Below are 17,973 nucleotides of genomic sequence, written 5' to 3'. Positions count from 1 at the left end.
TAAATAAATGAAAGCATTGAGAGTTAGGTCAGGACAAAAGGAAAAGTCTCCTAAGTGAGTGTCAACTTCAGGAAGTGACTGTGAGGTCACAGTCATGAGAAGTTCACGGGCTATGCTGATGCTCCAGGATAGGTGCACAGAGAGGCTCACAGACAGAAGCTCGACTTCTGATATCCCATGAGAACCTCAGGTGGCACAGACCACAGGGGATCACAAAGTTAGAAAGCTGTTCATCATCATTCTTGCCAGGATTATGGTGTGGTCCTCAGGGAATTCAAGAGGTCAGATGACCACTCCTTGTTCCTGGTGGGGTGCACCAGGCCAGGGGGTCAGAGTGTCACCAACAGCATCTTGAGTCAGGAGGGTTCCTGTGGACCACACCTCAGTCCAGGTGAGTGCAGGGTGCCCCCCAGCAGTGGGGTGGGGTGGGGGGGCAAATATCATGAGTAGCATGTTAACTCCTGAGATCTACTTGCTTATCTGTGATGTGGGCTTTTCTTGTAGGCATCAGACCCCCAGGATTCATAAGCTAGGAGGGCCATGACTGCACAGGTGAGGGGAAGGAGCTGGGTCACACCCTACACATAGTACCAGAACCCTGCTCTCCCCCATGTTAACACACAGGTTCTGGGTGAAGTCTGAGGATCTCTCCTGCATCCAGGGACTGCCTCTCAGGGGGTGCACCCACAGCCTGGGGATGGCCAGTCCTGTCCCTGTAGATCCTGAGCACCCTGGGGCTCCAGAACCCAGGCTGGTTTCCCCTTTGATTTCTTCCGTCCACATGGGTAAATCACATATCCTCAAAAACCTAACTGAATTTTAAAGCAGACATTGGAAGACACTAAATGCAAAAGAATGAGAATCCGTAGCCAAAATAATTTTGATAAGAACAAAATTCTCACACTATTGGGAAAAATTGGATATCCACATACAAAAAAATGAAGCTGGGCCATTACCTTACACCATACCTTAAAGTATTAGTCGCTCAGTTGTGTCTGACTCTTGGCAACCCCACAGACTGTAGCCCACCAAGCTCCTCTGTCCATGGAATTCTCCAGGCAAGAATACTGGAGTGGGTCGCCATGCCCTTCTCCAAATACCTCAAAGTTACTTCAAAACAGATCAAAAACCTGTATTTAAGGGCTAAAAGTATACTTTTAGAGGAAAATCTTCATGATCTTGGATTTGGCAATGATAACTTTGATATGTTACAAATAGCAGAAGCAACAAAAAAATTAAACTTAATTAAAAAACTTCTGCACATCAAATGACACAGAAATGAAAAGGCAACCTATGGGATGGGAGAAAATGTTTGCTAACCATATATCTGATAAGTGACTGATTAATATCCAGAATATATAAAGAACACCTACAACTCAAGAGAAAACCCAAACAACTCAGTTTAAAAATAAAGAGATTTAATACCCATTTGTTCAAAGAAGATATATAAATGGCCAATAATCACATGAAAAGGTACTCAATATCAGTAATCAGTAGAAAAATGCAAACCAAAACCACAGTGAGATACCATTTCGTAGCCATTAGGAGGGAAAACAAACAAACAAGAAAATTGGAACCCTTTTGCATTGCTGGTGGGACTGTAAAATGGTACAGCTTCTACAGAAAACTCTGTAACCCAGATGAGGAACCACAAAAAATTAAACAAAGAATTACCATATGATACAGCAATTCTAATTCTGGGTAGAGCAGAGATTTGAACAGAAATTTGTACAGTCTTGTTGATCAGAATTATTTACAATAGCAAAAATGTGGACATAACTCAAGTTCCCATCAATGAATGAATGAACAGATTAAAAAAACAAGGTCTAGCCATACAATGAAGTATGATTGAGTCTTAAAAAAGGAAGGAAGTTAATTTAAGTGATATCATATGATATTTACCTTTCTCTGTCTGACAATCTCTAGGTCCATCCATGTTGTTGCAAGTAGCTTTATTTCATTTCTTTTATGGGTGAGTAATCCTCCATTGTACATATGAACTACATTTCCTTTATTCATTCCTCTGTTGATGGACATTTAATTTGCTTCCACATCCTGGCTATTGTAAATAGTGCTGCAGTGAGCACTGGGGTATGTGTATCTTTTTGAATTGTGTTTTTCTCTGAATATATGCCCAAGACTGGGATTTGCTAGATCATATGGTAGCTCTATTTTTAGTTTTTTCAAATTTTATTTTTAATTGGATGATAATTGCTTATAATATTGTGATGGTTACTGTCTACGTCACCATGAATCAGCCATAGATATACATATGTCCCCTTCCTCTTGAACCTCCTTCCCACCTCCTTCCCCATCCCATCCCTCTAGGTTGTCACAGAGGCTGTGGGTTCCCTGAATCATATAGCAAATTCCCACTGGCCATCTATTTTACATATGGTAATATATATGTTTCAATGCTACTCTCTCAAATCATCCCACCCTCTCCTTCCCACACTGTGTCCAAAAGTCTGTTCTTTATGTCTCCATCTCTTTTGCTACTCTGCAAATAGGATGATCAGTACCATCTTTCTAGATTCCATATATATATGTTAATATATTAATACAATATTTGTCTTTCTGACTTATATTACTCTGTATAATAGGCTCTAGGTTCATCCACCTCATTAGAATTGACTCAAATATGTTTCCTTTTTATAGCTGAGTAATATTCTATCATGCATATGTACCACAACTTCTTTAGCCATTCATCTGTCAATAGACATCTAGGTTGCTTTTATGTCTTGGCTTTTGTAAACAGTGCTGCAATGAACATTGGGGTACATGTATCTTTTTCAATTATGGTTTCCTCTGGATATATGCCCAGCAGTGGGATTTCTGGGTCATATGGTAGTTTTATGGAGCTTTCCAGGTAGCACTGGTGGTAAAGAACCTGCCTGCCAATGCAGGAGACATAAGAGATGTGAGTTCGATCATTGGGTTGGGAAGATGCCCTTGAGAAGGGCATGGAAACCCACTCCAGTATTCTTGCCTGGAGAATCCCATGGACAGAGGAGCCTGGTGGGCTATAGTCCATAGAGTAGCAAGGAGTCAGACATGATTGAAACAACTTAGCATGCACGCAGGCATGGTAGTTTTATTCCTAGTTTTTTAAGGAACCTTCATACTATTCTCCATAATGGCTGTACCAATTTACATTACCATCAACAGTGCAAAAGGGTTCCCTTTCCTCCTTACCCTCTCCAGCATTTATATTGCTTGTAGATTTGTTTATGGCCATTTTGATCGGTGTGAGATAATACCTCACTGTAGTTTTGAATTTTTTGAATTTCTCTAATAATTAGTGATGTTGAGCATCTTTTCATGTGCTTGTTAGTCATCTGTATCTTTTCTTTGGAGAAATGTCTGCATCATCCAAGATGCAGAAAACATACTGGGGGGGGGGGAGGAAGAAGGGATAAATTGGAAGGTTGGGATTGAATGTATACACATTACTATAAATATAATAGAAACTAATAAGGACCTACTGTATAGCACAGGGATCTCCACACAGTGCTCTGAAATGGACTACATGGGAAAAGAACGTAAAGGAGTGGATATATGTATATGTATAACCGACTCACTTGCTCTACACCTGAAACCGACACAACATTGTAAATCAACTATACTCCAATAAAAAATTCTTTTAAAAAACATTACAACATGTATAAACCCTGAGGACATTATAAGTGAAATAAGCTAGTAATTAAAGGACAGACACTGTATGATTCCACTTATATGAAGTATCCAGAGTAGTTAAATTCTTAGGGGCAGAAAGTAGAATGGAAGTTGTTAGGGGCTGGGAGATAAGGAATTGCGAGTTAGGATTTAATGAATAAAGAGTTACAATGACGTTTGAAGAAGTCCTAGGAAGGGATGGTGGTGATGGTTGAATAAGAATGTAAATGTACCTAATACTACTGAATGGACACTTATGATACATTTATGTCATGCATGAAAGTGAGCGTTAGTCACTCAGTCGTTTCTGACTCTTTCCAACCTCACAGACTGTAGCCTCCATTCGTGGAATTCTCCGGGTAAGAACACTGGAGTGGGTAACCATTCCCTTCTCCAGAGGATCTTCCCGACTCAGCGATCAAATCCCGGTCTCCCACATGGCAGGCAGATTCTTTACCATCCAAGCTACCAGGGAAAGCCCCATGTTATGTATATTTTCCCACAATAAATAAAATAAAATATTTTCAAAATAAACACACAAAAGAATGAGAATCAAATTAAAGATTTTTCCATTGGCCACACAGCATTCAAAGAGAAATATATTTTAAGACAGGAGATGAAGGGAGTAGAATTTGGAACCTAGGCCTATATGGACAGACAAATTACATTTCAAGAAAAAGATGATGTATGTTTACAGACATACAGAGGCTCAGAAGGTTCACTGTCCACAGACTCTTGAAAATACTTAGAGAGAAAATACTCAAATAAAAAGAAAAATAAATCCAATGGATAAAGGTAAGATACAAGAAATAATTACTAGTTAAAAGAAATGATAATATAGTATTTATTTGGATTATTAATCAACTGATTGTTATTAGAACTAAAGGTTAAAAATAAAAGGGCAAAATGAGTTATCTTAGTCCAAGATTAAAAAAGGAAATCCTAAACTAACATTAATTGTCAACAAAATAAGTTCAATGTGTAAATCTTATAAATTCACCATATTATAAGTTAAAGAGGAAAATCACATGACCATTGCAAAAGATATATAATATATAATTCAACATTAATTCACGATAAAAGAATCTCTTTAGCCAAGTAGAAATAGATGCTCTTTAACCTGATACAGGATATCTTCTAAAAGATGACAGGGAAGATTACACTTCATGGTGAAATGCTGTATAATGCTGAATGCCCTTCCTTGATCATGAATAAGATCAGGTCACAGTATCACCACTGCACTAGCTATGCTTAGTCGCTCAGTCATGTCCGACTCTTTGCAACCCAGTGGACTGCAGCCCGCCAGGCTCCTCTGTCCATGGGGATTCTCCAGGCAGGGATACTGCAGTGGGTTGCCATGCTCTCCTCCAGGGGATCTTCCCAACCCAGGGACTGAACCCAGGTCTCCTGCATTGCAGGCAGATTCTTTACCATCTGAGTCACTAGGGAATCCCAATACTAGAGTGGGTAACCTATTCCTTCTCTAGGGGATCTTTCTGACCCAGGAATACAACTGGGATCTCCTGCATTACAGGTGAATTCTTTACCAGCTGAGCTAACAGGGAAGCATGCTGTCAGCACTGTAGGTCACCAGTCTCCTGGAAGTCTTAGCCAGAGCACTAAGGATACATAAATAAGTTAATTAAAGTGAAAGGTATGAGAAGTTTAAAAGAAAGGAGAAACCCACCTTTTTGTGGAAAATATGGCTTAATACATAGAAAAAAATCTTGCTGATAAATTATTAGAATAAAAGTTTCAGATATAAAATGAATATATGAAATCAATTCTGTGTGTATGAACCAGAAAGATTTAGAAAACCAAGTAAAAAATGCCATATACAATAGCATCAATATGAAATATACAGGAATGAACCTAAGAAAAAGTGTACAGAAACCTCATGGAGATAAAATAGGTCTGAATAAGTGGAGATATAGATGAGGAGACATTACACTCTTAAAGGTTCACACAACATGCCCTTTAAGATAATTGCATTTAATATCTTAAAGGACATGTGTGTGTCGGGTGGAGGGGTGTTGTGTGTACATGCGTACAACTGGCAAATTAATTCCAAAGTGTATTTAGAAGCCCAAAGTTCAATGCACACTGAAGATAAAGGATGAGGTGGAGAAAGGCCCTGTGGGGTAACCAGACTCATCACAAAATGACAGAAATGAAGACACTCTGTCCTTACAGTACAGGGATAGACACGTAGGGAAGTGGTCCAGAATAGAAAACCTAAAAAAGGATCACATATATATATGGACATTTGATACATGCAGATGATTTTCCAGATCAGTTGGAAAAGAACAGACTTTGCACTATACAATGCTAACACAAGTGATCATGTAAATTGAAATAATGAAATTGGACCTCACCATACCAAGAATAAATTTCTAAATTAAGGCTAAACTATACAAATTCTAGAAGAGAATATGGGAAATTTCTTATGACTCTGAAGTAAGAAAGAATTTCTTGAGTAAGACAAAATAAGAGCATAAACATGGCTAAAATAAATTATAAATTGCTTTGCATAAAAGTATTAAAACTGTTAAGAAAGTGAGTGGACAGGCCACCTGATGTGAGGAGACACTTACCAGACATATCACTGATTAAGAAACGGTACTCAGACAATTTAAAGTATTTCTAAGATTTACTGGAAAAAAAAAAAAACCCAAACAAAAAATGGGCCATTGAAATAAGCAGAAATTTTGTAGAAATTGTGCAGAAAACAATTTAAAGGAATAAAGCCCCATGGCTGATTCATGTCAATGTATGACAAAACCCACAGCAATGTTGTGAAATGGTTGGCCTCCAACTAATAAAAATAAATGAAAAAATAAATAAATAAAGGAATAAAGCCATATACGGACAAGGATATAGAGAAAATCCTATAGAACCTTCTTTGGATGCTGGTCAATGGCAAATGCAGTGCAGCTGTTTGCGAAAACTGCATGTCCTGACCTAGACGAAAGGCACCGGCATCCCAGGAACTCTGCCACATCCTTTGGGCCTCACACCCATGCGCCTGAGAGCACACTCAAGCTCCTAGGAGCACAGAAACCACCAGCTACTCATCAACTGCAGAATGGAATCCAAATTTCAGGCAAAATGAGTGCATGATAGCTACAGACATCAACATGACTGGATAGATAAACTATATTAAGGGAAAGAATTAAGCCACAGAAGAATGCACACAATCCACTTATATAAAGTGCAAATAGCAGGCTGATCCAGGCACAGTTTAGCTTGGGAATATAAACGGTCCTGGACTTGGGATGGTTCTACAATACTTACATATTTTTCAACTTCAGGATGGTGTGACATTTACGTGTGTTCAGTAGAAACTGTACTTTAAAAATCTTTAAAATTTTTATTTTATACTGAAGTATAATTGATTAATAATGCTATGTTAGTTTCAGATGTACCACAGAATGATTCAGTCATGCATGTATATGTATCTATTCTTTTCTAAATTGCTTTCCCATTTAGCTTATTATAGAGTGTTGAGCAGAGTTCCCTGTGCTATACAGTAGGTCCTTATTGGTAATCTATTTTAAATATACCAGGGTGCACATATCAATCCCAAACTCCCGATCGGTCTCTCCCCCACCCCCCCGTCATCCCCCCTGCCACCCCCAGCCCCCGGTAATCGTAAATTTAGTAAGTTTGTTCTCTACATCTATGAGTCTGTTTCTGCTTTGTAAATAAATGTTAATCTTTTTTCAAGAGTCCTCATATAAGCAATATCATAGTTGTATTTCTCTGTCTGACTTACTTCACCTAGTATTATAAATCTCCAGGTCTATCCATGTTGCTGCAAATGGCATTATTTTGTCCTTTTTTATGACTAAGTAATATTCGATTGTATGTATGTGTCACATCTTCTTTATCCATTCCCTGTCCACGGACACTTATGTAGTTTCCATGTTTTGGCTATTGTAAACCACACTGCAATGAATACTGGGGTATATGGATCCTTTCAAACCATGTTTTTATCCATATATATGCATAGGAGTAGGATTGAAGGATGATATGGTAGCTCTTGAATTTTGATCTTTTCATGGGTGAGTGATAAACCATATAACCTGTTCTGGAGATACTGGGCAGTGACCACCCCACCATGAGGGTAAATGATCAGTACACTTACAACCAGCCTGGACCCAGACATCCATTCTCTTTTTTGCTTCAAGTACAGTATTTAACAGATTACATGAGATATTCAACATTTCATTATAAGACAGTCTTTGTGCTAGATGATTTTGCCCAACTATAGGCTAATATAAGTGTTTTGAGCAGGTTTGAAGGAAGCTGGGCTAAACTATGATGTTTGGTAGGTTTTATGTGTTAAATGCATTTTGACTTGGGATATTTTCCACTTACAATGGTTTTATCAGGATGCTGAGGGAGATCTGTGTAAACTTGGGTGATTTAGGACAGTGGTGATCTCTGTGGGTGGGGGAGTGGGCGCATGAATTCTGGGGTACAACCATGTTCCTCCTGTGTGACAGGTGCACGGCTATGTATTTTATTCTTTAAACCATTCACACAGTTTTCAAAGCACTTTTTTTGGCTCACACGCTATTGCTTAAAAAAAAGAAAAAAAAAGAGAAATATGCACAGTAAAATATCTTAAAAAGTCCTTATGAAAAAGTCTAATAACAAAGGTATAGAAATCATCCAAGAAACTTTAAAAATTCCACTGTAAAACAGGAGTTGAACACTGAATAAAGGGAGACTATTTCCTGGACAAGTAGATGATATTGTAATATTAATTCATCTGTAATTAATCTATTAAAACCAGTAAAATCTCAACAAATTTCCAGTAGTCTTAGAAAGCTATTTCTAAGATTCCTAGAGAAGGAATGTCAACGCCAGGTGAAAGAGGGCTAGTTGTACCAAATTTAAATTTTACTGACTTGCTTTGGGATGTGAACTGTTTAGTGTACAACACCACTGGTCTGGGCAAACAACCAATTTGTTTCTCAATACATTTGGCCCCAAGACTGAAGGGAAGTAACCAGGCACTAAACTGAGTTACAGATGCAGACCCGCTAGTGGACAGTCTGGGCACAGCTCCGGGAACCCCAGCACTGGGTCCTGGGGCCCATAGGAGCCCGTGCCAGGCGTGGGGGCGGGAGGGCAGGAACCCACAGAAGCGGGACTACATGGGGCTGATGAATTCTGCTCTCAAGCCAGGGAGACCACAGAGAGAGGTGACTTTGCCTGTGGTGTTGGGTGAGATTAAAAGTCTCCCACAGTAATATTTCAGAATCAGGGATTCAAACTATTATATATAGAATGGATAAACAAGGTTCTACTTACAGCACAGGGAACTGTGTTCAATATATATATGTATGTATGTATGTATAACTGAATCACCCTGCTATACAGTAGAACATAATGTAATACAACATTGTAAATCAACTATACTTCAATAAAAGAAATTAAAAATATTTTTAGAATCAGGGGATGTTTCTCCCCCAGATTCATCACCCACTTCATGCTAGTGGATGCCACAGAAACTCTAGCAAAGGTGATAATGACCATGATTTTTCACTGCAGCTCGTACTTACTGAGCACATACTACACACAATGTACTAGGCTAAATGTGTTACAGGATTTCCTTTAATCCCACAAGAACACTGAAAGGAAGGTCTCCGGTCCTGGCTCAAATGTCTGTTCTTCATGAAACTTCTCTGAGCCTCCCAACGTCTCCTGTGCAGGGCTCCCAGACTGTGCTCCTGGGATGCCTAGCTCACTTGTAAAAATACAGGGTTCTCCTCTATACATAACCTTCACCCACCGGCTTTATTTCTTAGTCTTCCTAAAGGTTTTAAAAGAAAAGTGAATTTCTATGAAGTGGGCTTTAATTCACACACCAACCACTCAGTTCTTTTGTCACTCAGGAAGGCACAGACAAAGTGTGGAAACCTCAGTCCTCTTGGGATGCAGTTTGATTTCCAGTATCAGTGGGAATCAACACTTGCAGCATGTCCTGGCTGAAGTTTCAAGACATTTAAATTCAGGATAAGTCTGTAACAACTTCTGGAAATGAAAGGGAGATTCTCTTTTTGTACCGGAAGATACTGCAAGCACAAAATATGTCTGCAATAAATTATGTAAAGTTTTGGGAGGCTGAAGTGCTTTTCAAAATCCAAGTTCCTCTAGAGAGAAATGCAAGAAAACTGCAGTGATTTAAAAACAAGTTTAGATTGAGAATACAGTGAGGGGAGAGAAAGGTTATCAGCCAAAAGGAAGGATGTTGAAGCTTTGCATGCACTTTAGTCCTGAAGACATGTTTCTAAAATCAAATAGCCATTTTAGACCCATACTGCTGTCTTGAAAGGCAGGATGTGGCTGGCTTTGACATGGTGATGGTGATGGTGACACCCTGGGAAGCCACTTCAACTCCATTTCATCTATTACCATGGGTGGCTGGTCCAAGGGTCCTGGTGGAGACTGATGGGGAGGGGCCTCTGAAAATACTCTGGGGACAGAAGGGAGCTCATGGCTGTAAAGTGACATTATTCTAAAGTAAAATATATACGCATAGAGGGGCTAAATATGAAAGAAAGCCAGGCATGCTCCCAGGCATGACTGCTGGCAAAAAGCAGGTAAAAATGAGTTGTGGTCACCCAGGAGGGTAGCCAGGCTGGCAGCTGCCTAGAGGCTGCCTGAGAGACTCCGGGTGGTCCCAGGCAGGTCACCACTCACGGGGCTCTCTCTGGCCTCCCCTGGGGAGGCTTCTTCCCTCAGACCACCCAGACCCCACTGCCTCCCACCCTACATAGGTTTTAATGTGTTTTTCCATTGGGTTCCCCTCTGCCTATCCCAACGTGTTTCTGCCCTTCGCAAGCCAAGGTCCCTTCCAATTCCTTATCCTGGAAGATATCTTCGCAGATCTCTCAACCAGCAAACTTTCACTGAGCACCTACTTTGTCAGGAGTGGGGTGCAAGTAAAGCACATTGGTGTTTGCCCTGAATACCTGCAGTCTTGAAATAGGCTAGGCATGCAGGGCCAGCAAGGCAGTTTGCTCCTTGCTGAGCCTCAGAAGCCGGAGAAGAGAGAGGAAATGCTGGGCTTGGAAATTCACCCTGAGGAATTCCCAGGAGAAGGGGCAGGGAAGTGGCGTTTGTTGAGTGACTGTTCCGTGTACCTGGACTAGGTGTTCGTGACTTCCTCAGGGAATGCTTATGACTGCAGCTGAGGAGAGCGCTGGGGCAGGGGGAGGACACAGACCTGTCCTTCCAGTGCCATGGAGAGGAATTCTCAGCAGGGTGAACTGCAGCTGCAAAGATGATGCTCTGCATGTGGGGACTGCAGAAGGATGCGGTGCATCTTTATTGTGCAGTGTGTAGGGGGTAGGGACGTAGGATGGGGGCATCTCTGTAGTGGGGACAGTGCTGGGTGCTCTGAGACTACACAGGGTGTTGAGGCAGCACATGAGTAGTGGCACAGTCCTGGCAAGTCCCATGCAGAGTTTGCCCCCAACGTGGCATCACTGGGGAGGAAAGGGAGCCCTGGTCTGCTTCCCAGGGCCTGAAATCTCCATGCCCTTCTCTAAGGCAGAATCCAAACTTCAGTAAGTGGGGCTGCATGCCTACACTGTGGCTGCTGGCTCACCCACCCACACGTCACATGTCCTTGGTGCCATCTGGGTGTGGGAGCCACGTGCCTGCTGGGAGAGCTGGCCAGGCAGCTCCATGAGAGGCAGAGAAAAACTCAAGAAGGGGCTAGCTAAGTGGCTCAGCAGGATGGTTCTAACAGAGCTGCTGGCCCAAGGAGCATCCACCACCTGGAGGACACGGGATACGAGAGGATGATGGAGACTGGGGCAGAAGTCTCTGTGGCCTAGAGGGCTGGATGTCCTGGTGGCTGGGCCAACTCAGAAAGCCCGGGGCCAGGCTGCAATCCTGAGAGTGAAGGCAGCAGAGAGAGGAGGAGGGAAATGAGGGAGGAAGAGGCAGTCTATCTAGATGCTGGTGAGAGGGGCAGGGGAGGGGCTGGGATTCCATCACAGGTACGGTGGTCTGGGGGGACTGCTCATTCCTCTTCTGTACAGCCGTGATTTCTAAGATTGTACTGAGGTTTCCCAGCCCTCTCTACCCTCTATGCCCTCCAGCCCCTGAATGTTTCCTCTTCCTGGGTCAGGAAGCAGGACCAGGCATCTGGGCCAGGAGGAGGGGTCCCTTTCCCATCTCCTCTCCACTTCCAACCTCTGCTCAGAGGGAGGGTGTATGAGCAGTGTACTAACTAAGCTCTATGCAAATCAAGAGTTGACGACCCTGGTTGTAGAAGATTCCCAGCATGCAAGCCCCTTCTCTTCAGGGAGTTCAAAATCACCTCCTGCATCCATAGAGGCCGCTGGCTTTGACACCCCTCATTAGACTGTGGGTCAGTGATAAATGTACCTGTGAAAGCAGAAGCAATGTTCATAACACAGAACAACCCCACTGGATGTGCTGAGCTCAGGCTATAGGAGTATCTCCAACCAGGGGTGTGAAGTTCAACCAGGGTCCAAATGGACTAGGTCAGGTCAGGACAAGGTCAGGTGAACCTGGGAGCTGGTGGAGGCAGATGGCCCAGGTCTGAGTGGACAGGGTTGATACCTGCCCCTGGAAGAGAAAGTCCACTCATGGGCAGGATGCTGATTCAAGGTGGGCAGGGCAACATGACAGCAATGTCTGCCATCCATGTCAGCCATGGCAGTGAGGCAGGCAGCCCTAGGGAGCAGGAACAGGTGACTGAGGGGCCAAGCAGGGATCCCAACTCAGGGACAGAGCCTGGCCGCAGCCTTGACTCCTTGCTGCTCCAACTCAAGGTGGTTCTGGGGCTTGGAGCCTCCCCGGCCAGGCCAGCCCTCTTGGGGAAGGGCCTGCTGGACCGGGCTGTGCTACCACAGGCCATATGCTCCATCCTTTGATTTCACAATAATCATGTGCTTCTAGAGATAATATGGCCCCCTTAATGACCACTTCTTCTGGACCCAGAGGAGTTAAGTAACCTGCCCAGGGTCACACAGCAGTAAGTCACTTAGAATCAGAATGCAAGGTCAAAGTTTTGACACTGTGCCACTTCTTGAGTTGCTCTGAGATGCTAATGATACTTTATTCTGCTTTTTGAAGGCCAGGGTCAGCTCATCCCCATGTTTACTGGAGCCCCAGAGGCATTTTGTCTGCCTGAAGGTCCTTCTGTGATAACCAAACCCACAGGTCTGTTACTGCTCCTCCAGAGAGGCCTTTGCTTTCTCTCCCAACAACAGCAGCCAAGCCTTCTTCTTTCCTAACCTTTTCATTCTCCACCAGGTATGTTTTCTATTTCAAAATGGTGGAAATTATACCATGACAATTACATCTCATATTCAAGATGACAAGCCAAGAACACTTCAGACATGATCTGGTCCACAGGATAGAAAAGCTCACTGCTGTGATTAGTTGGGACCCATTTCTCCCACTCTATTTAATATAGTTTCAGAAATAGGCATAAAGTTATTGGTTAAGAGATGGCTCAGTTTTTAAAAATTATTTAAATTTTTTAATTAAAACTTTAAAAACTTTTTATTTTTGTTGAACAGTTGATTTACAATATTAAGGTACAACATAGTGATTCAATATTTTTATAGATTATACTCCACTTAAAGTTTTATAAGGTAATGGCTATATTTCCCTTTGCAATACAATATATCCTTGTTGCTTATTTATTTTATATATATTAGTTTGTATATTTCAATCCCCTATCCTTATCTCACCCCTCTCCTTCCCCTCTCCCTACGCTAAACACTAGTTTGTTCTCTACATTTGTTTCTGTTTTATTATGTTCACTTTTTGCTTCATTTTTATATTTCGTATTTCAGTGAGAACAAGAATATTTGTCTTTCTCTGTCTGACTCACTTCACTAAGTATAATACCCTTTAGGTCCATCCACATTGTTGCAAATGACAAAATTTCATTCTTTTTTATGGTTGAGTAATATTTTGTTGTGTGTGTGTATACACCCTCCACATCTTTATCCATTCATCTGTTGATGGACATTTAGGTTGCTTCCATATTTTGGCTATTGTAAATGCTGCTAAAAAAGCTGGGGTGTGCATATGTTTTCAAATTACAGCTTTCTTTTTCTTCAGCTATATACCCAGGAGCACAATACTGGGTCATATGATAGTTCTATTTTTAGTTTTTTGAGGAACCTCCATACTGTTTTCCATAGTGGCTACACTAATTCATATTCCTACCAACAGTGAAAGGGTTCCGCTTTTGCTACTTGGTTTAACAGCTGTTCTTTGCTTCTTTGATTTTATCTTTCAACCTAAATTTACTATTCCATTGTCATCAGTACTAAATTTCACTGGATTAGATTTAGCACACTACAACTCCCACCCATCAGAAGTCATCTGGACTACTTTTTGTTTTACTTGCCAGGCTAACTATGCATGTTTGCCCACCTGTCCCACAGCATTTATTGTCCCACAACGAGACAAGAAGGAAAACATGGCCTCACAGCAAACTACTAAAGGGCCATTTCTAGGATTAGCTAAATGACTAACAAATAATGTATTCTCTGGTCATGGTAGTTGACAATGATGAATCAAGGTTACATTTTCCCATCATTATCATAGGACGGCCATGAAAAATTTACAAAAGCAGAGAATTATAGCTTAAAGTGACTTTAGAAATAACCTAAAACCCAACACCTTCATTTTACAAATGGAAAGCTTGATTCCAGAGGTAAAGTGACTCATCCATGATTAACAACAGGTGGTTGACAGTTTAGGGATTTGAACCCAAATATCCTGATTCAAATGCAGTTTATTGTTTGTTGTTTTTGTGTGTTTTTATTTAAATGATATATGTTAAGCCCTATTTCCCCATGTTAATTAGATCAAAGTAAACAAAGGATTTTATAGGGATAACTATACATTCTTCATTTTTTATATTCATACTTTTGCTATCACAAATATTGCTGGGTTTAGGGGTTGGGGGAAACCTGTTGTATATAGTTTTTCTGTACTAGAAATCTACTTTTGTAAGGTAAAATCTTAAAATTGTCATTCAAGGGATATGTACATTTTAACATTTCACCTATGCTGGCACATCTTTTTACAATTCACACTCCTACCAGTGATGTGTGAATATGTACATCTTCACCATCACTGGATGTTAGTTTTTTGTGTGTTGTTGTTTTGAAAATCTCATCAAATTAATTTAAAAAATTGTGTGTTTTACTTTGTATTTTCTTAATTGCTTATGAGGTGTGGTAGATGGTGAATTCTTTCATACTCTCATTAGCTGTCTGCAGTCCCTCTTTTACAAGAATAGCTTTTGCCTATTGTCCTTAATGACTGTTGTTCTTTTTTCCCTTCAGTTTTATTGAGATATAATTGACGTACAGCACTGTGTAAGTTTAAGGTGTGCAGCATAATGATTTGAATTACATATGTTGTGAAATGATTACCACAGTAAACTGAGTAGATCTAATTAACATGGGGAAATAGGGCTTAACATGAGAAAGCCTGAAAATGAAATAGGACTTCAGATGAAGACATGTGACCCCCGTATTTGTTGCAAGGCATTCGTCAGTGAGTGAAGTCCTCAGTCTCAGAACAACACGAAGTACAGACTGAAACGATACAGATCCCCTCAAGCACACTCAGCCTGTAAGAATGGAATAAAATAATTTAACAAGGTGAATCTCCAGTTCCAGAACAAAATGGAGCAGAACAACAACAACAAAAAATATAATCAAAGCTATGGTTTTTCCAGTAGTCATGTACGGATGTGAGAATTGGACCATAAAGAAGGCTGAGCACCAAAGAACTGATGCTTTCAAATTGTGGTGCTGGAGAAGATTTTTTTTTAATTTATTTATTTTTAATTGAAGGATAATTGCTTTACAGTATTGTGTTGGTTTCTACCAAACATCAACATGAATCAGCCATAGGTTACCCATGTCTCCTCCTACTTGAAAGTCTCCCACCTCCCTCCCCATCCTACCCCTCTAGGTTGTTACAGAGCCCTGGTTTGATTTTCCCGGTTCATACAGCAACTTCTCATTGGCTATCTATTTTACAAATGGTAGTGTATGTTTCCATGTTACTCTGGAGATGACTCTTGAGAGTCCTTTGGACTGCAAGGAGATCAAATGAATCAATCCTAAAAGAAATCAACCCTGAAAATTCACTGGAAGGACTGATGCTAAAGCTGAAGCTCCAGTACTTTGGCCATGTGATACAAAGACAGAACTCATTGGAAAAGACCCTGATGCTGGGAAAGATTGAAGGCAGAAGGAGAAGAGGGTGGCAGAGGATGAGATGGTTAGATAGCATCACTGACAAGTGGACATTAATTTGAGCAAACTCTGGGAGATAGTGAAAGACAGGGAAGCCTGGTATGCTGTAGTCCATGGGGATACAAAGAGTCGAACACAACTTAACAACTGAACAATAAAAACAAAAACATTCGGATCTATCTATCTATCTATATTCTTTTTCAGATTCTTTTTCCCTACGTGTTATTACAAAATATTGAGTGTGGTTCCCTGTGCTATACTTTGGTAGCTATCTATTTTATATATGGTAGTGTATATATAGTATCTGAAACTCTTAATTTATCCCATAAGTCAAATAAAAAATAAAGTAAAATAACTAAAAAATTAAATAAATAATAATAATAAAATGATAATCAAATTTGCCATTAACTGTTTTTTAAGTTTACAATTCAGTAACATTAAAAAATATAAAATGTTTGACAAATTTGTACATCATCTTTGCATAGGGCCCATGATAATTTTCTTTGAATCACTCTGATTTTAGTAAATGTGCTGCCAAAGTGAGTGCTGGCCAACTGAATTTTCTTTTACATTATTTTTTTCTAATATTCTTTTCCATTATGGTTTATCAAAGGATATTGAATATAGTTCCCTTTGCTATACATTAGGATTTTGTTGTTTATCCATTCTAAATGTAATAGCTTGCATCTACCAATCCCAAACTCTCAGTCCATCCCACCAGTGTTGGTGCTAGTGGTAAAGAATCCATCTGCAAACACAGGAGATGCAGGTTTGATTTCTGGGTCTGGAAGATGCCCTGGAGAAGGAAATGGCAATCTATTCCAGTATTCTTGACTGGAAAATTTCATGGACAGAGGAGCCTGGTGAGCTACAGTCCATAGAGTTGCAAAGAGTAGGACACAACTAAGCGACTGAGCAAACATGCATGCATAATTTAACAGTATTGAGAGAAACATTCCAATTGGAGCAACGGCAAAAGACCAGAAGAGGATATATATAAAGGCTCCAAAGACATACAGATGGCCAAAAAGCATAGGAAAAGATGCTCAGTATTGCTCATTATTAGAGAAAAACAAGTAAAAACTATTAGGTTATTGTAATAGTAACTGCAGTTTTGTCTTGTTGAAATTTAGTGTTTGATATTCTAGTACATTCTTAAATGTGGTTATGTTATACATCATTTTAATGAGTATTTCTTGCTTTATTTTTATTTTTTAACTTTTTGCTAATGACATTACTTGCTGTATATTTTATATTTATTTTGAAGAAGTGAAGTGAAAGTCACTCAGTTGTGTCTGACTCTTTGCGACCCCATGGACTATACAGTCCATGGAGTTCTCCAGGCCAGATACTGGAGTGGGTAGCCATTTCCTTCTCCAGGGTATCGTCCCAACCCAGGGACTGAACCCAGGTCTCCTGTACTACAGGTGGATTCTTTACCAGCTGAGCCACCAGGGAGCTCAAGAATACTGGAATGGGTAGCCTATCCCTTCTCCATCAGATCTTCCCAACCCAGGAATCAAACTGGGGTCTCCTGCATTGCAGGCAGATTCTTTACCAGCTGAGCTACCAGGGAAGCCCATGTATCTATTTTAGACTATGGAAATGATGTTAGACAAAAAGCAAATTCCACCAGTTTTCTTATTTGAGTTCAAAATGGGTAATAGAGCAGCAGAGACAACCCACAACATCAACAACACATTTGGCCCAGGACTACTGTGAACATACCGTGCAGTGCTGGTTCAAGTCTTTTGCAAAGGAAACAAGAGACTTGAAGATGAGGAGTAGAGTGGATGGCCATTGGAAGTTGACAAACACCAACTGAGGGCATCACTGAAGCTGATCCTCTTATAACTACATGAGAAGTTTCCAAAGGACTCAATGTTATCCATTCCAAGGTTGTTCAGCATTTGAAGTAAATTTGAAATGCAAAAAGCTCGATAAATGGGTACCTTGTGAGCTGCCCCAAAATCAAAAACATTGTTTTGAAGTGCTGTCTTCTTTTATTCTA

The 17,973-nt window shown here is 40.5% G+C and overlaps 1 protein-coding gene and 1 non-coding gene across 2 annotated transcripts in view; both read right to left on the bottom strand.

Annotated features, from left to right (window-relative positions):
• OTUD7A (OTU deubiquitinase 7A) overlaps positions 1-17,973 on the bottom strand; it is a 376,613-nt gene that overhangs the window by 189,932 nt on the left and 168,708 nt on the right. The window lies entirely within an intron of this gene.
• On the bottom strand, positions 16,403-16,509 carry LOC133068563 (U6 spliceosomal RNA). The gene has a single exon (XR_009695538.1). It is a non-coding gene; the product is annotated as a U6 spliceosomal RNA (small nuclear RNA).

Source organism: Dama dama, chromosome 13 (assembly GCF_033118175.1).
Source record: "Dama dama isolate Ldn47 chromosome 13, ASM3311817v1, whole genome shotgun sequence".
NCBI lineage: Eukaryota > Metazoa > Chordata > Mammalia > Artiodactyla > Cervidae > Dama > Dama dama.
Note: the sequence above shows the minus strand (reverse complement) of the source record. Positions and strands in the feature narration are given on the sequence as shown.